At 36.4% G+C, this 14035-nt stretch overlaps 1 pseudogene; it reads left to right on the top strand.

Annotated features, from left to right (window-relative positions):
• The first annotated feature begins 7010 nt into the window (after positions 1 to 7010).
• LOC144252916 (tRNA (32-2'-O)-methyltransferase regulator THADA-like) overlaps positions 7011 to 14035 on the top strand; it is a 36290-nt pseudogene continuing 29265 nt past the window's right edge.

The following is a 14035-nucleotide window of genomic DNA, read 5'->3' as shown; positions in this document are numbered from 1 at the left end:
ATGAAATAAAATTATATATGAAAATGTGTCATTCAAAATTTTTTAAATTTCTCTTTTTTAATTGAAAGGAAAATACTATTTTAAGAGATGCATATTTATAATGGTAAACTATATTGAACAAGATATGGCTATATGGATTACTTTCCTTGATTTTATCTAGTCCATTTTAACTGTGTCATTTAAGTGTTTTCACTTACACTTTCATATACTAAAGATTACTAGTCCTTTAAAATTCCCTTGAAATATTTTTACAAACAAAACAGTTTTTTTTTATAAAGTTTGTGGTTCACATTTATGCTATTGTGTTCTGCAAAATCTCAAGCAGAGAATTTAAAAGTTTCAACTTGGTGTTACCACCAGGTGCCGATAGAAACAAAAGGTTTATTTTTCTCCAAGTGTGTTAATATTTTAACCTTTAAAACAAACCTTCTTTTGACCCTACTTCCCTAAGAGTTACCATCCATTTATTTGTCCTTTTGTATACTAAAAGTACTGGGAGTTGCCTCTACAGTCGTCCCTAAGTATCCATGGAGAATTGGTTCTAGGCTCCTCCCCTGCTAAGAAGATACCCAAATCTGAGAATGCTCAAGTTCCTTATATAAAATAGCACAGTATTTACATATAACCTCAGCATATCCTTGTGTGGAGTTTGAATCATCTTTAGATTACTTATAATACCCAATACAACATAAATGATATGTAAATAGTTGTTACATTGTACTGTGAGGGACAAGGAAAAAGTCTGTGTGTACATATTGACACATTTTTTCCCCTTGAATGTTCTCCATCCATAGTTTGCCAGTCTGTGGATGTGGAATCTGTAGTTAGAGGGTCAACTATAAATGATTTTGCTAATTCCTCTTCCCCTAGTCTCTTTTAAACTCATTCAAACCTGCTCCAAGTGAACATCTGCCCATACCACTCTGTGGATGCCAACTTCATCCTTCCAGCTGCTCAAGCCAGGAATCTTGGAATGATCTTTGACTCTTCTTTTCTTCATTTTATCCTTCATAAAATTCCAAATTACATCCAGAGTCTGTCCATTTCTCACAGTTTCCATTGCTAATACTGTGGTCTGAGCTACCAGTACTTTGCCTGCTTGCTTTACAGGAATAGCTTCATCACTGGTTTTTCTGTATCCATCCACTAAGGTCTCTTCTCAGCAAAGCAGCCCAGTGATTATTTTGAAATGTAAACTAGATCCTATTACTTTCCTGCTCAAAATGGTTCTTCGTTTCACTTAATGGTGAAAATCAAAGTCCTTATAGTAATCTGAAGGCTTTACATAATCAGAACACCCTGTCTCACTTTGTACTACTTATCTTTTGCTCACTTGGCTCTGGCCATCCTAGCTTCCTTGCTGGTCTTCCAACAGGCAAGCTCCTGCCCCAGGAGTTTTCCTCTGGCTCTTCCCTCTATATGAAAAGCTTTCTCCTCCCCCAAGTGTCTACATCACTTGTGAGTCTTTATTCAATGTTGCCTACTTGATCACCCTATTAAAAATGGCAACAAATCTCCCCTCCACGCTCATCTTTTGTTCTCCAATTTTTTTCCCCATACCAGTCACTACCTCCTAACATATATGTTTATTATGTTTGACTCCTAGCCCACCTCCCTTTGTGTGGGTGATAGAGTCACAATTTTTGATCCTTATTTTCAAATGGTTTGTTCAGAACAAAAAAAGGGTTGGAAATCTTTAAGAGTTACATAATTATTTTAGTGGGCCTGGAACAACACATTTTAAACACACCCCCCCTTAAAAATGGATCAGATGATAAATTTTGTTATGTGTATTTTATCATAATTAAACATAAATGTAAATAGAGAAAAGTTAAGAGCTCTTGTAGAGTAACAAATATTTCAAGAAATTTTTGTTTGTTTTATGTGTGAGTACTTAAATATACTTGTTTTTAAACAACAAGGTACTCCATACTATCAGTCCTCATCAATAAAACATTTTAAACAATTACTATGAAGTTGTGCACCTACTGATGAGTTGATATGAATAAAATAGTCCACAGAAGCATTATTAGAGTGCAAGCTAGAAATAATAAAAATGTCCAGAGATAATAAAATGGATACTTAAAAGAAGTATAGCACATTAAACAATGGAATATTATGCAACAGTGTTAGGATGGCCTTAGGCCTGAGCCTAAGCAACTCCATTTTAAAAACTCCAGTTTGAAACCAGCAGTTTCACCAGGCACACCCACAGAACCCTCCAGTATGGCCACAAACAAGTTACTGCACCTCACCCTGATAAACAGAGTGAAGCCCCTTGCACTTGATAAGAGAAAAAGGCAAGAAAATCAGGGTGGAGACCACCAGACCAAATGTTTCTGACCCCAGGGTAAATGGTATCACTGAGAAATCCAGTGGTAGCTGATAAGAACTGAAAGGGGGTCAACCCCGCAAATTTAGTATAAATAATAGAGCAAATGAACAGGGATTCAGCCAGCAGAAACAAGGATACACTGGAGCTGGAGAGCCTGATGAGGACCTGACATCCCATCACTTATCACCGTTCCTGCGTGACCCTCGCCACTCTCAAACTTACCTTCTTGTCTGGACCTTGGTGAAAGCTGCAACTTCTCCCTACCACCCTCTCCTCAACCCATAGTCCACTCTAAGCCAGGAAAAGCCTGCCTTGGTTCCAGACCTGATCATCTTGGTCTGAGTGAGTGTGCATCTATTGGACACAAAGCCTAAGGCTTAAGACTTCTGAACTTAGCATGCAGAGGGAATGTCTGTCATTAGCCTATCATGATTAAGTGTGTTTTGCAGTGCTTAGAATTGTTTGCTGTGAATTGTTTGATTGTGTCTATTGCAGTGCCTAGCATTAAAGATTGTCCTTTTCTTGATTAAGAACCTATAGAGTGAAATTGTATTGAGTAATTTGAGAGGCTAAAACATTGAAAGGGGCAGAAGCATGTGGATATTCTTTATTTCTCCCCTCCACTGCATATGTTGCAATTTTGCCCCCTCATGACAGTGAGGGAAAGAACTACAGTCACCTTTTTATGTGCGTGAATCCCAAAAAACTATGCTGAAGATTGAATTGCTGGAGAATACATATACAATTTAATAAAGCTCAAAATCATACACGTGCACCAAAGCTACAAAGATAAACAAGGCAAGGTGACTTAAAATTCAGATAAATTGATTAAAAGTTCAATGTCTTCAAACTGAATGAAGGCTTAGGTTCCTGGAATGTACTTCTGCATAACCCTCATTAATGCCCCTCGAGATCGCACAGCATCTTTTTCCTGAGCTTTCGGCCTGTCCTGCCTCCAAGAGTAGTGTTTGGTACTCAGTGATTTTGTTTAAAGTACTGAATCCTGTGACAATTTCCCTTAGGGACCATTTTCAAGGCTAGAGTCTGACAACACTCCAATAGTAGAGCAAATTAACTAGTTGCTGAAAAAATAAATGAACTTTGGCATACTTCTCATTTTAGGCCAAATTCTTCTTATGGCTTCGGTTCAGTTTCTGTCCCAATCACTACCCCTATAGAGTCGCTGGGCATCTCGTTTCCGCGGCCCAAAGTGGTTTTGCCCCGGTATCTGCGCGCTGGAGAAAAGCTGTGGGAAACGGTACAAAGTCGGGGTTGAGACCCAGGAGTGTGAAGGCCACAGTCCAGGCCGCCCAGAAGGGGATGGAGTGGACTCGGAGCCCGCCAATGCTGGTAGCTCGGTCACTGCGCAGACAGTACAGTCGCGGTCTAACCAAATTCTCCTGCCACCGCCTCCCCGCGGTGACGTCACGGGTTTCCGAGCTCTTGATTGGAGGGGCTGCATTTGGTCCACTCTCCAGATGATTACTCCTCCAGGTCCCGGCCCTGCCCCTCTCCTCCCCTGCCCGGTAGTCCGCTGTAGACCACGTTGTGTGCCGCTGACACGTCGTGTACTGGACCAGTTGTCCAGACGGCTACGACTCGGCTCAGTCTCTCACGAGGTTTGGCTCCAAGGCGTCCTGTTGCCAGACCCGCGGTAGTGCGGGAATCTCCACCGCTCCACCGGGCCAGTTTCTAGGGCTGCCTGGAGAGTCAGTCACATCAGTTCCCATCTTATGGATCGCCAGAATTTGGCGGCTGTAAAACTCATTTCCGGTCTCTTGGATCTCCATGGAGACAGCCCTTTAACCACTTTTTCATCTGTCATTCCCCGAACTCCACGTGGTTCGGAAATCGCCCAGAGAATGTTGGTGGGAGGCATCGAGAAAGTTGTAGATGGGAGAGAATCAGCGATCAAAAGGGAGGCAGTAAGTGGGACCCTTGAGTACAATGTGCTGAGGACTTTTTGGCCACTTACGTAATTAAGGTGAACCGGGGATTTTCCATTTTGGGGAGGTCCAGTTCATCAGGATACACGTTTAGGCATCACTTGAGCATGCATAATCCCTGAGCCTATTTTTGTATAGTCCTGAGGGCTCCAGCATCAAATCATGCTATAGACTTGCTCACCGTTCATCTGGGAATTGTCTCCCCAATTACCTTAAGATCTTTCTCACTTTGCGTTGCTGATTGTTTATTTCCCTAAATCTAATTATAGCACTTTTCAAATTCCTCACTTTTCAATGCTTCTCTAGCTGCATCCAATTTTTATAACACTTTTTGATTAAGTGGTTCCTCACCTGCTATTACAATACTGATACTTTACTTCCCAAATGGACCATAGTTTCTATAGTGGCAGGACTAGCTGTCACTTTGTTATCGAATGCGCTATAGATACCAGGTAGTCTACCGTTCTGCCATTAAATAGTGTATACCCCTTCTAGAACATCTCTGCAAATGCTTGTTAATTCACCAGATATTTATTGAGTACCTTCTATGTGCCAGGTACTCTTTTTAGGAATTGAGAAGTCCCAAACTGAACAAAATAGATTAAAGTTGCTCTCTTCAAGAAGTTTACCACTAGGGGAGAAAGACGATATAGAAGCGAACAAGATAATGAATTTTAGTTAGCTAATAAGTGCTGTGAAGAAAATAAAGTCATAGCAATGTTAAGTATGGTGTCATTTTAGATAAAACAGTCACAGAAAGCTTCCCTTAGGATGTGGTTATTCAAGCAGAAACCTGAGTGATAACAAGAAGTTGCGAAGATGTGGAATGAATATTAATAGGCAGATTGGGAAATGCACAGCTTCTGAGGTGTGAAAAAGGAAGTGCAAAGACTCTTGAGGTGGTGAAGAGTCAGTTGATGTGAAATGAATAGCAGAGGAAACCAGGGCCTGATTATTTAGGGCTTTCATAGCCAGAGCCTCTCAAGTTTGGATTTTATCCTAAGTGTAATTGGAAGCCCTTAAAAAAGGTTTAAGAAAAACAGCAATTAGATTTGACTAGTATTTTTTTTAAAAATGGACTCTTTTTGGAGGCAAGGATAAAGAGGAGACTAGAATAGGCCATGTTAGGAGTTCAGGAAACTTGTGTTCAGTTTCTGTTTGGGTATTCCCATGCTGGGAAATTCTGCTTGAAAGGTTGAAAGGTAGCCCATTCCTTAGTTGGAACATGGAGTTCTTTCTGTGGAATCTGTCTTCCTGAAATCCACTATTTCTTCCTTGGATGCTCCATTATTTGTGGTGGTTCCTTCAAGTACGTTACCATCCCTGTACATACATGTCACCTCACCTGGTTGGATGACTGAGGAATCAGCACTCTCTTGATCTGGCCAATTTTTAATGTGGCTTTTAGCAGTCAGATTGTGCTGTTGACTCATGTATTGCACTATTTCAAGTCAGATTTCACCTCTCTCTGGCTCCCCATCCTGAATTGCTGTGGTGTGTGTTTTTTTGTTTCTTATTTAAATGCAGCATTTTACTTTTATTTCTATTTTATCTTAGTAAATTCCATGTTGTTCATCATTGCAGTTTATTCATCTGATTCTATCACTCAACATGTCCTCCCATTTTTTTTTGTCTTTTACAGAGGCACTGTGTTACATCCTCCAGTGTTTGTTTCATAAACAATGCTAAAACTGCTAACTGTATCATGAAAAGAGGCTTATGGCATTTCCCTAGTGACTTTTTCCCGATGGCATGAGGTTATTAGTATGTAGTCTTTGAGTACGGTTCTTTTTTTTTTCTTTTTATTTATTTATTTATTGTTTGTCTGTTTATTTATTTTCATGTGGTGCTGAGGAACCTAGTGCCTCATGCATGTGAGGCAAGCGCTTGACCACAGAGCTACAACCTCAGCCCTTGAATAGGGTTCTGTAGCTCATTATGAATCCTTTGATCTGTTAGCTAAAACCAAACTCACAACGATAGTATGTAAAAATTTTCTTTATAAAATAGTTTGCAGAAAACAAGATATAGCTGTACCTTGTGGCTAGTTTGGCCCAATTAATTGTTTTGGAAAAACTGTTGGTTTCTCTAGTTTTTACTATAATGAAAGTTGGTGTATTTTAAAATACAGAAACTGGGGCTGGGGATGTGGCTCAAGTGGTAGCGTTCTCACCTGGCATGCGTGCGGCCCGGGTTCGATCCTCAGCACCACATACCAACAAAGATGTTGTGTACGCCGAGAACTAAAAAATAAATATTAAAAATTCTCTCTCTCTCTCTCTCTCTCTCTCTCTCTCTCTCTCTCTCTCCTCTCTCACTCTCTAAAAAAAATAAATAAATAAAAAATAAAATACAGAAACTGGCTTATAATGGGTAAAAGTAACTTTAGGAAATAATAAACTCTTATTGAGCTTAAAAAAATCTTAGGTTTCAAGGAAGAAACCCGTAAATCAGTTTTTCTCTGCTTGGGCATTTTGCTCCCCAGGGGACAGCTGCCAATATTGGGAGTCTTCTTGGTTATCACAACTTGTTGAGAGGATGGTACTCCTGGCATCTACTGGGTAGAGGCCAAAGAAACTCTAAACATCCTGCAGTGTAGGGGACAGCATTCCTCAATGAAGAATTATCCCACCCAAAATGTCAGTAGTGTTGAGATTGAGAAGCCCTCCTGTGAACACGGCCTTAACACTCCTTTTTTCTTACAGTAACTGCTGTTAATTCTATTTAAAATGGGTGTAAAGAAGAAGAGAGAAATGCACGTTGCTGCATTGACAGTTCGTCATCAGGACCTTGAAATTTTGAGATGTAGGTGATTTCAAAGTTCATTTACTAAATACATTTTTTCAACCAGTTTGCAAGTAGAGTGTCTTAATCCTTGCGACCCCATAGCACATAATTTTCAAATTCTATTTAATTTTTCATGTTTCTTATGTCCAGTTTTAGATGTAAAAATGGTTTTCTTGAATTTTGACTTCATACTAAGGTCTACTTGCTTTTTTTGTTTTAAAGATTTATAGAATTCATAACAAAGGGAAACTCATCTACATATTGTTAAATCATTGACTTTTCTTTGCATTTGTTATGTAGCTTTTGCTGATGGGGAAGGGAAAAATCTAGCTTCTTTGCTGTTACATTGTGTGCAACTCACAGATGGAGTGTCACAAATCCATTATATTAAACAGGTAAGGCCGAATTATTACTCATGAGTGTATCCTGAAGGTTATGCTATTATAGATTTTTAAAATTAACTGACAGCTTTTGGCTTAAATTATTCAATGTCAACTTATTGAATAATATCAAATTATTCAATATCAACTAAAGAATAGGATTAAAAAAATCTCTTCTGTTTTTTTATATAGTATTTATTCATAGCAGTAATAGAAGTCATATTCAGACTTCTATTATAATTAGAGCTATATAGATAGGATAGGAAATTACTTACCTTTTTAGTAATATTAAAACAATTTCTGTAGATTTGAATCCTCAAAATTTTTCAGCAGCCACATTTAAAAGTTAAAATATAAAGATTACCCTCATTAGTATTTCAGTTACTATTTGAGTTTACCACTTGAGCTTACATAATATTTCTTTGGAAAGAAATTAAATAGATTACCGATACTACCATAATTTTAAGAATGCTGCAAATTTTCTCTACCTTAAGCCTTTAATAGGTCTGTAAGTCTTAAAGAGGTAGGTCTGGAGTAGGAAAAGGGATTTAGGAGCATATATTGAAAAGGTTAATAAATACTAAAAATAGATATTTTAAATCAGTACAATATGGAAAACATTCCACAGTACAATCACTATAATTGAGATTTAAAAGAGTATTTGTAACCAACCATATTACTTTGTTATAGTTGATATTAGAAAAAATGACTTTGAATTTTTTTGGATTATAGATTGTGCCTCTACTGGAGAAGTTAGATAAAAATGGCCTGTGTGATCCCACTGTTCAAAGTTGTTTGGATATTTTAGCAGGCATTTATTTTTCTTTGAATCTGAAGAATCCCTTGAAGAAAGTATTGGCAAGGTAAGGAAAAAAAGGAAGGGAAGTTGGGTATTATAAAAAGTAACCAGGGCTGGGGTTGTAGCTCAGTGGTAGAGCCCTCGCCTAGCATGTGTGAAGTCCTGGATTTGAGCCTCAGCACCACTTAAAAATAAATAAATAAAGGTAGTTGTGTCCAACTACAACTAAAAAGTATTAAAAAAAAGTAACCAAAGTTCCTTTCCTGTTCTAATAAAACAAAAAATATCACTAAAAATTTCATTCATATAATCTCTCTTTCTTCTCTCTCTCTTGTTCTATCTCAGTTTCTTTTTAGGTCACAGACCTTAACGAACAGACTGCTGCTTTGGTCTGGGTGATAGTTTGCTGACTCTTGGTTCAGTCCACTTGTTGCTACTTTTTTCTCTATTTGTCTCAGCTGTTTAAATGTGGATAATCCAGCAATGCAGAACAATATGCTTGATTTAAAAATGTCAAGCAGTATAGAAATACACAAAAAACTAGGCTTATATTTCACCATTTCTGTCCTATCGCCTTTTCCTTAGTAAAGGGTTATCACTTAACATTTTGGTATCCATCTTTCTAGACTTTTTCTTTATATTTAGCACATGTGTGTTGTGTTTTAGTTTTTATTTTTTATATAAGTGAGGTTATATTCTACATAATGCTCTAGAGTTTGTATTTTAACTAAACAGCATCTTAGAGATATTTCCATCTCAGTATAGTCCTTTTTATTTTTTAATAATGGGAATTGAGCCCAGGTGTGCTATATTGCTGAGCTACATCCTCATTTGCTCTCCCTGCCTTTTTTTTTCAAATTTTGAGATAGGGTCTCACTTATTTGCCCAGGCTGCCATTGAACTGCTTTATTTAGTTTCCTGAGTTGCTGGGATTACATGTTGTGCTGCTGTGCCCAGCTAGGTTAGTTTTTTTTTTTTTTTTTTTTTTTTTTTTTTTTTTAACTGCGGTTAAAAAGCATATAACTTAAAATTTACTTTCTTAACCATTTCTAAGTGTACAGTTCAGTATTGTGAAGTGAATCCATGCTACTGCTCACCAAATCTCCAGAACCTTTTCATCTTGTAACACTGAAACTTTGTGCTCATTAAGCAACTCCCCATTTCTTCCCCAGCTTCTGGCAACCACCATTCTACTGAATGTTCTTAGGAATTTGGTTACTTTAGGTACTTCATGTAAATGGAACATTTGTATTTTTCTTTTTGTGACTGACTTATCTCACTAAACATAATGTCCTCAAGATTCATCCATGTTATAGCATATAATAGAATTTCCTTCCTTATGTATTAAATATATTTGTTTATATGTATATGCCTCATTTTGTTCATTCATCCATTGATGGACGTTTGGCTGCTTCTACCTTTTGGTGACTGTTTAATGTATCTATGGACATAAATACTCAAATATCTCTTTGAAATTTTGCTTTTTGTTCTTTTGGATATACTCAGAAGTGGGCTTGCTGGATCATATGGTAATTGTTTATAGTTTTTGAGGAGCTGTCCTCTTGTTTCCTATAATGCAACATTTTACATTCCCACCAACAGTCTTTATTCTAAGAGCTACAGATATATTCCATATTATGGATATATTAGAAATGTATTTCCTGATTTATTTAATCACTTTTCCATTGATGGATATTTGGTTCATTTTCAGCTTTCCTTATTTCAACAATTTTGCAATAGTATTTTTTTTGGTGGGTGGGCACCAGGGGTTGAACCCAGGGATGCTTAACCACTGAGCCACATCACTAGCCTTTTTTTTGTATTTCATTTAGAAATGTGGTCTGAGTTGCTTAGGGCCTTGCTCAGTTGCTGAGGCTGGCTTTGAAGTCATGATCCTCCTGCCTCAGCCTACCAAGTCTCTGGGATTACAGGCTTGTGCCACTGTGCCTGGCTAATATTTTTAATCTTGTTCATAATCATGTATGTGTATACATGAGAGAATTCCTAGAAATAGAATTTTTAAGACCAAAAGTTATTCATGTTGAAATTTTTATAGCTATTATTAAATTGTACTCCCCAAAAGTTATGCCAGTTTGTTCTTCCATCAACAGTGAATGAGTGCCTGTTTCTTCATAGCTCTCTAGCACTGGTTAATATCATTCTTTAAATCTTTAAAATCTAAGGGTGATAAATACTCTCTTGTATAATTTGCATTTCTCAGATGCTCATGTAGTCGAACATTTTGTAATGTGTGAAGTTTGTCTTTTTAATCATTATATAACTTTTGTATATCTTATAATTTTTTTCATTTGTAAGAACTATGAGTAGATTATATGCCATATATATTTCTTTTTCTTGTTTTAAGTTTTCTTAATGTTATCTTTTAATGAAAATTAAAGAAATATTTTGTTATCAACATTATTAATACTTTTCTTTGTATAGATTCCTGAGCTTCATGCCTTACTTATATGTTTTCTCTAAGATGATGATGATGATGATGATGATGAATCATCCTAGGCAAGCACTCTCTACTGACCTGTATTCCCAGCCTTCTAATACAAGATTACTAGAGAATTATTTACTTGTCTTATAATTATTATTTTTTTTGTTCAGCTTTAAAATTCATCTGGAATTAAGTCCTGAGTATAATGTGAGGTAGAGGTTCAACTTAGATTTCTTTTTCATATAAAAGTCACTAATCACCAAACTCTTGAATATTCTTGTCTTTCCTCACATATTAGGGATGCTACGTTGTTGTGTTATATATGCTTACATAAACAAGAGTTTTATTGATTTTAGACTTGGACATGTTCATTGATATAGCACATCATAGTCTTATTTATTGTAGTTCTATAATGTGGTTTAGTTATGTAATTGTATGTTACCTCTCTACTGACTTTCTTTTTCAGAATATTCCAATTTTTGAATTTTTTTCTTCCAGAAAAGCTATTCAATCAATCAAAAAAAAGCCTATTGGTTTTGATTTAGATTTTTTTTTAAAATATAGTTGTTGATAGACCTTTATTTTATTTATTTATATGTGGTGCTGAGAATTGAACTCAGTGCCTTACACATGCCAGGCGAGCGCACTACTGCTAAGCCCCAGCCCCAACACCTTGATTTAGATTAATTGAGGTAAAATTGACATAAGTTTAATTTATCCATTCAGTAAAGTTTTATCAACTACCTACTATGTTTTAAACAACGTTCTAGGAATTGGAGATATAATGAATCAAATAATCTAGAATGGGGTTGTATTACAAGGGGAAGATAGAAAATAGACAAAATAAACAACGTATAGGATATTAGATGGCATGGGAGCTAAGGGATGGGGGAAAGAACATCAAAGGTGGGGTAGTAATTTCAGTGTAAAATACAGTGGCCATTTCACATAACTTTGCTCTATGTGATAAGGTGATTTTTGATTATTGGGTATTTGAGAGAAGAATATTCTGGGTGGAAGAAATAATAAGAGTAAAGACTGTTAGGTTGTCAGAGGCCAGGGTTGTCAGAAGGCCATGTAACTAGAGCTAAGTGAACAAGGAGGTAAGGTTGGAGAGCTAATAGTGGATGGTGCAGATTGTATAAGGTCATTGAAAACTGTGTTTGTATGCATGTGTTTTGAAGTTGTTGAAGGCTTTTAGGCAGGTCAGCTCTGCATATGTGTGGGTTTTTCATTCAGCCAACCATAGATCAAAATATTCAAAAAATTGCTTTGTGCTACACATGTATAGACATTTTCCTTGTTACCATTCCTAAACAATACAGAATACTAACTATTTACATAGCATATACATTATATTGGGTATTTAAGAAATCTAGAGATGATGTAAGTATATGGGAGGATGTACACAGATTGTATGTAAATACTATGCCATTTTATATAAGAGACTTGAGCATCCTCACATTTGGTATTTGTGTGGGATCTTGGAACCAAATCCCTGTGGATACTGAGGGAGGACTGTCACATGGCATTTTAGAATTATCACTCTGGCTTTTCTGTTGAGAATGGTATAGGAGATGTGAGAGAAGCAATATGGAGCCAGGGAAACCAGAAGAGAAATGATAGACCAGGGAATTCCAGTGATGGTGATATGAAGTTATAATTTTCTGGCTATACTTTGAGGGTTTAGTTCAGTATTTCTACATTCGGATGATTATCCTCCTTCCCCACATATTGGCAGTACGAAGTTGTCAGATTTTTAATATTTGATTCTTTTTCTAGCTCACTAAATGGCCTACCTAAATTTTTTCTAACTGAGGCTGTACACAGTTTTACTTCTCGTCTTCAAGAAGAATTGAATACTACTGATCTATACTCATATAGGAAAGTAATTGACAATATATCTTCCTGTATGGAGAATTTTAATTTGGGTAAGCCAGCACTTTTCTAATACTTTTTCTGGATAATAACCTGTCATGTCATTATTCTTTAATGATGTTAAGTTTAGTGAAATTCCTTACTAATATTAATTTTTTCCCCTGATAGGTAAAGCAAGTATTAATAATCTTCTTAAAAATGGTAAGTACTATTATTTTATTTTGTTCTTAGGGTATTTTGTTGCTTATGTATCATTTTGGAACTGGTGCTTTTAAGTTTTTTGGCAATAGGAAAAAATCACTAAAGTACATCATGCTCTTTTTAAAATCTTTGCTTCTCTATTATGATATTTTAGAAAACCGATTTAAAATATGTTCTTGTACTGAAGTTAAAATTCCCAATTTTAAGTTCTGTATTGTCATTATATTCTTTTTGTTTCAGTACTTCATTTCCTGCGGAAGAGTTTAATTGAAATCCTAGAAGAAAATAGGCAAGTGCAATGTATTTACATGCTTGTGGTGTGTATGCGTGCATGGTTATAGTTGTACATTCTCTCTGTACAAAGAAAATTTTCAAAAGTTCTCAGAATGTGTCCTTCTCCCTTAATGTTAGACCTGATTATTTAAATTTATTCTATAGAGATTTGATATTTAATTTTTATTTATTTATTTATTTATTTTTTTAAAGAGAGAGTGAGAGAGGAGAGAGAGATAGAGAGAGAGAGAATTTTTAATATTTATTTTTTAGTTCTCGGCGGACACAACATCTTTGTTGGTATGTGGTGCTGAGGATCGAACCCAGGCCGCACGCATGCCAGGCGAGCTCGCTACCGCTTGAGCCACATCCCCAGCCCGATATTTAATTTTTAAAAAATTTTATTTATTTTGTTTTAGAAAGAGAGAGAGAGAGAGAGAGAGAGAGAGAGAGAGAGAGAGAGAGAATTTTTAATATTTATTTTTTAGTTTTCGGCGGACACAACATCTTTGTTTGTATGTGGTGCTGAGGATGGAACCTGGGCCTCATGCATGACAGGTGAGCGCGCTACCGCTTGAGCCACATCCCCAGCCCATTGATATTTAATTTTAAAAGTCAAATTATTATGAGAATAAATGTGAAAGAGAAGAGCCCTTCTCCTACCTTTGATCCTTTTTCATAATTTACTGTTCTTATTTCATGGGGCGAAGTTTCCTATGTTATTTCTCTGATGATATTAATGATGGTTGTTTTTTGTTTGTTTGCTTCAAGTATTCTTATATTTACATGCTTTTATTTTTTGTAAGTTGCTTTTTTTCTGTTTGCTGGGTTTGGTCACTATATTTCCTGCTAGGAACTTTCCTGTCAGAAGTCTAGTGATCTTTTGGGTATTCATATTTAAAAATAGGGCACTGAAAATTGATTTGCATCTCTGTGCATATGAATGGAGTTGATTGCAAGTTTTATTCTAGGCTGGTCTGGCTGGGCTGTATC

This window comes from Urocitellus parryii, unplaced genomic scaffold (genome assembly GCF_045843805.1).
Source record: "Urocitellus parryii isolate mUroPar1 unplaced genomic scaffold, mUroPar1.hap1 Scaffold_67, whole genome shotgun sequence".
NCBI classification, from domain to species: Eukaryota; Metazoa; Chordata; class Mammalia; order Rodentia; family Sciuridae; genus Urocitellus; species Urocitellus parryii.
The sequence above is the reverse complement of the archived record's forward strand: the minus strand, read 5'-3'. Positions and strand labels throughout refer to the sequence as shown.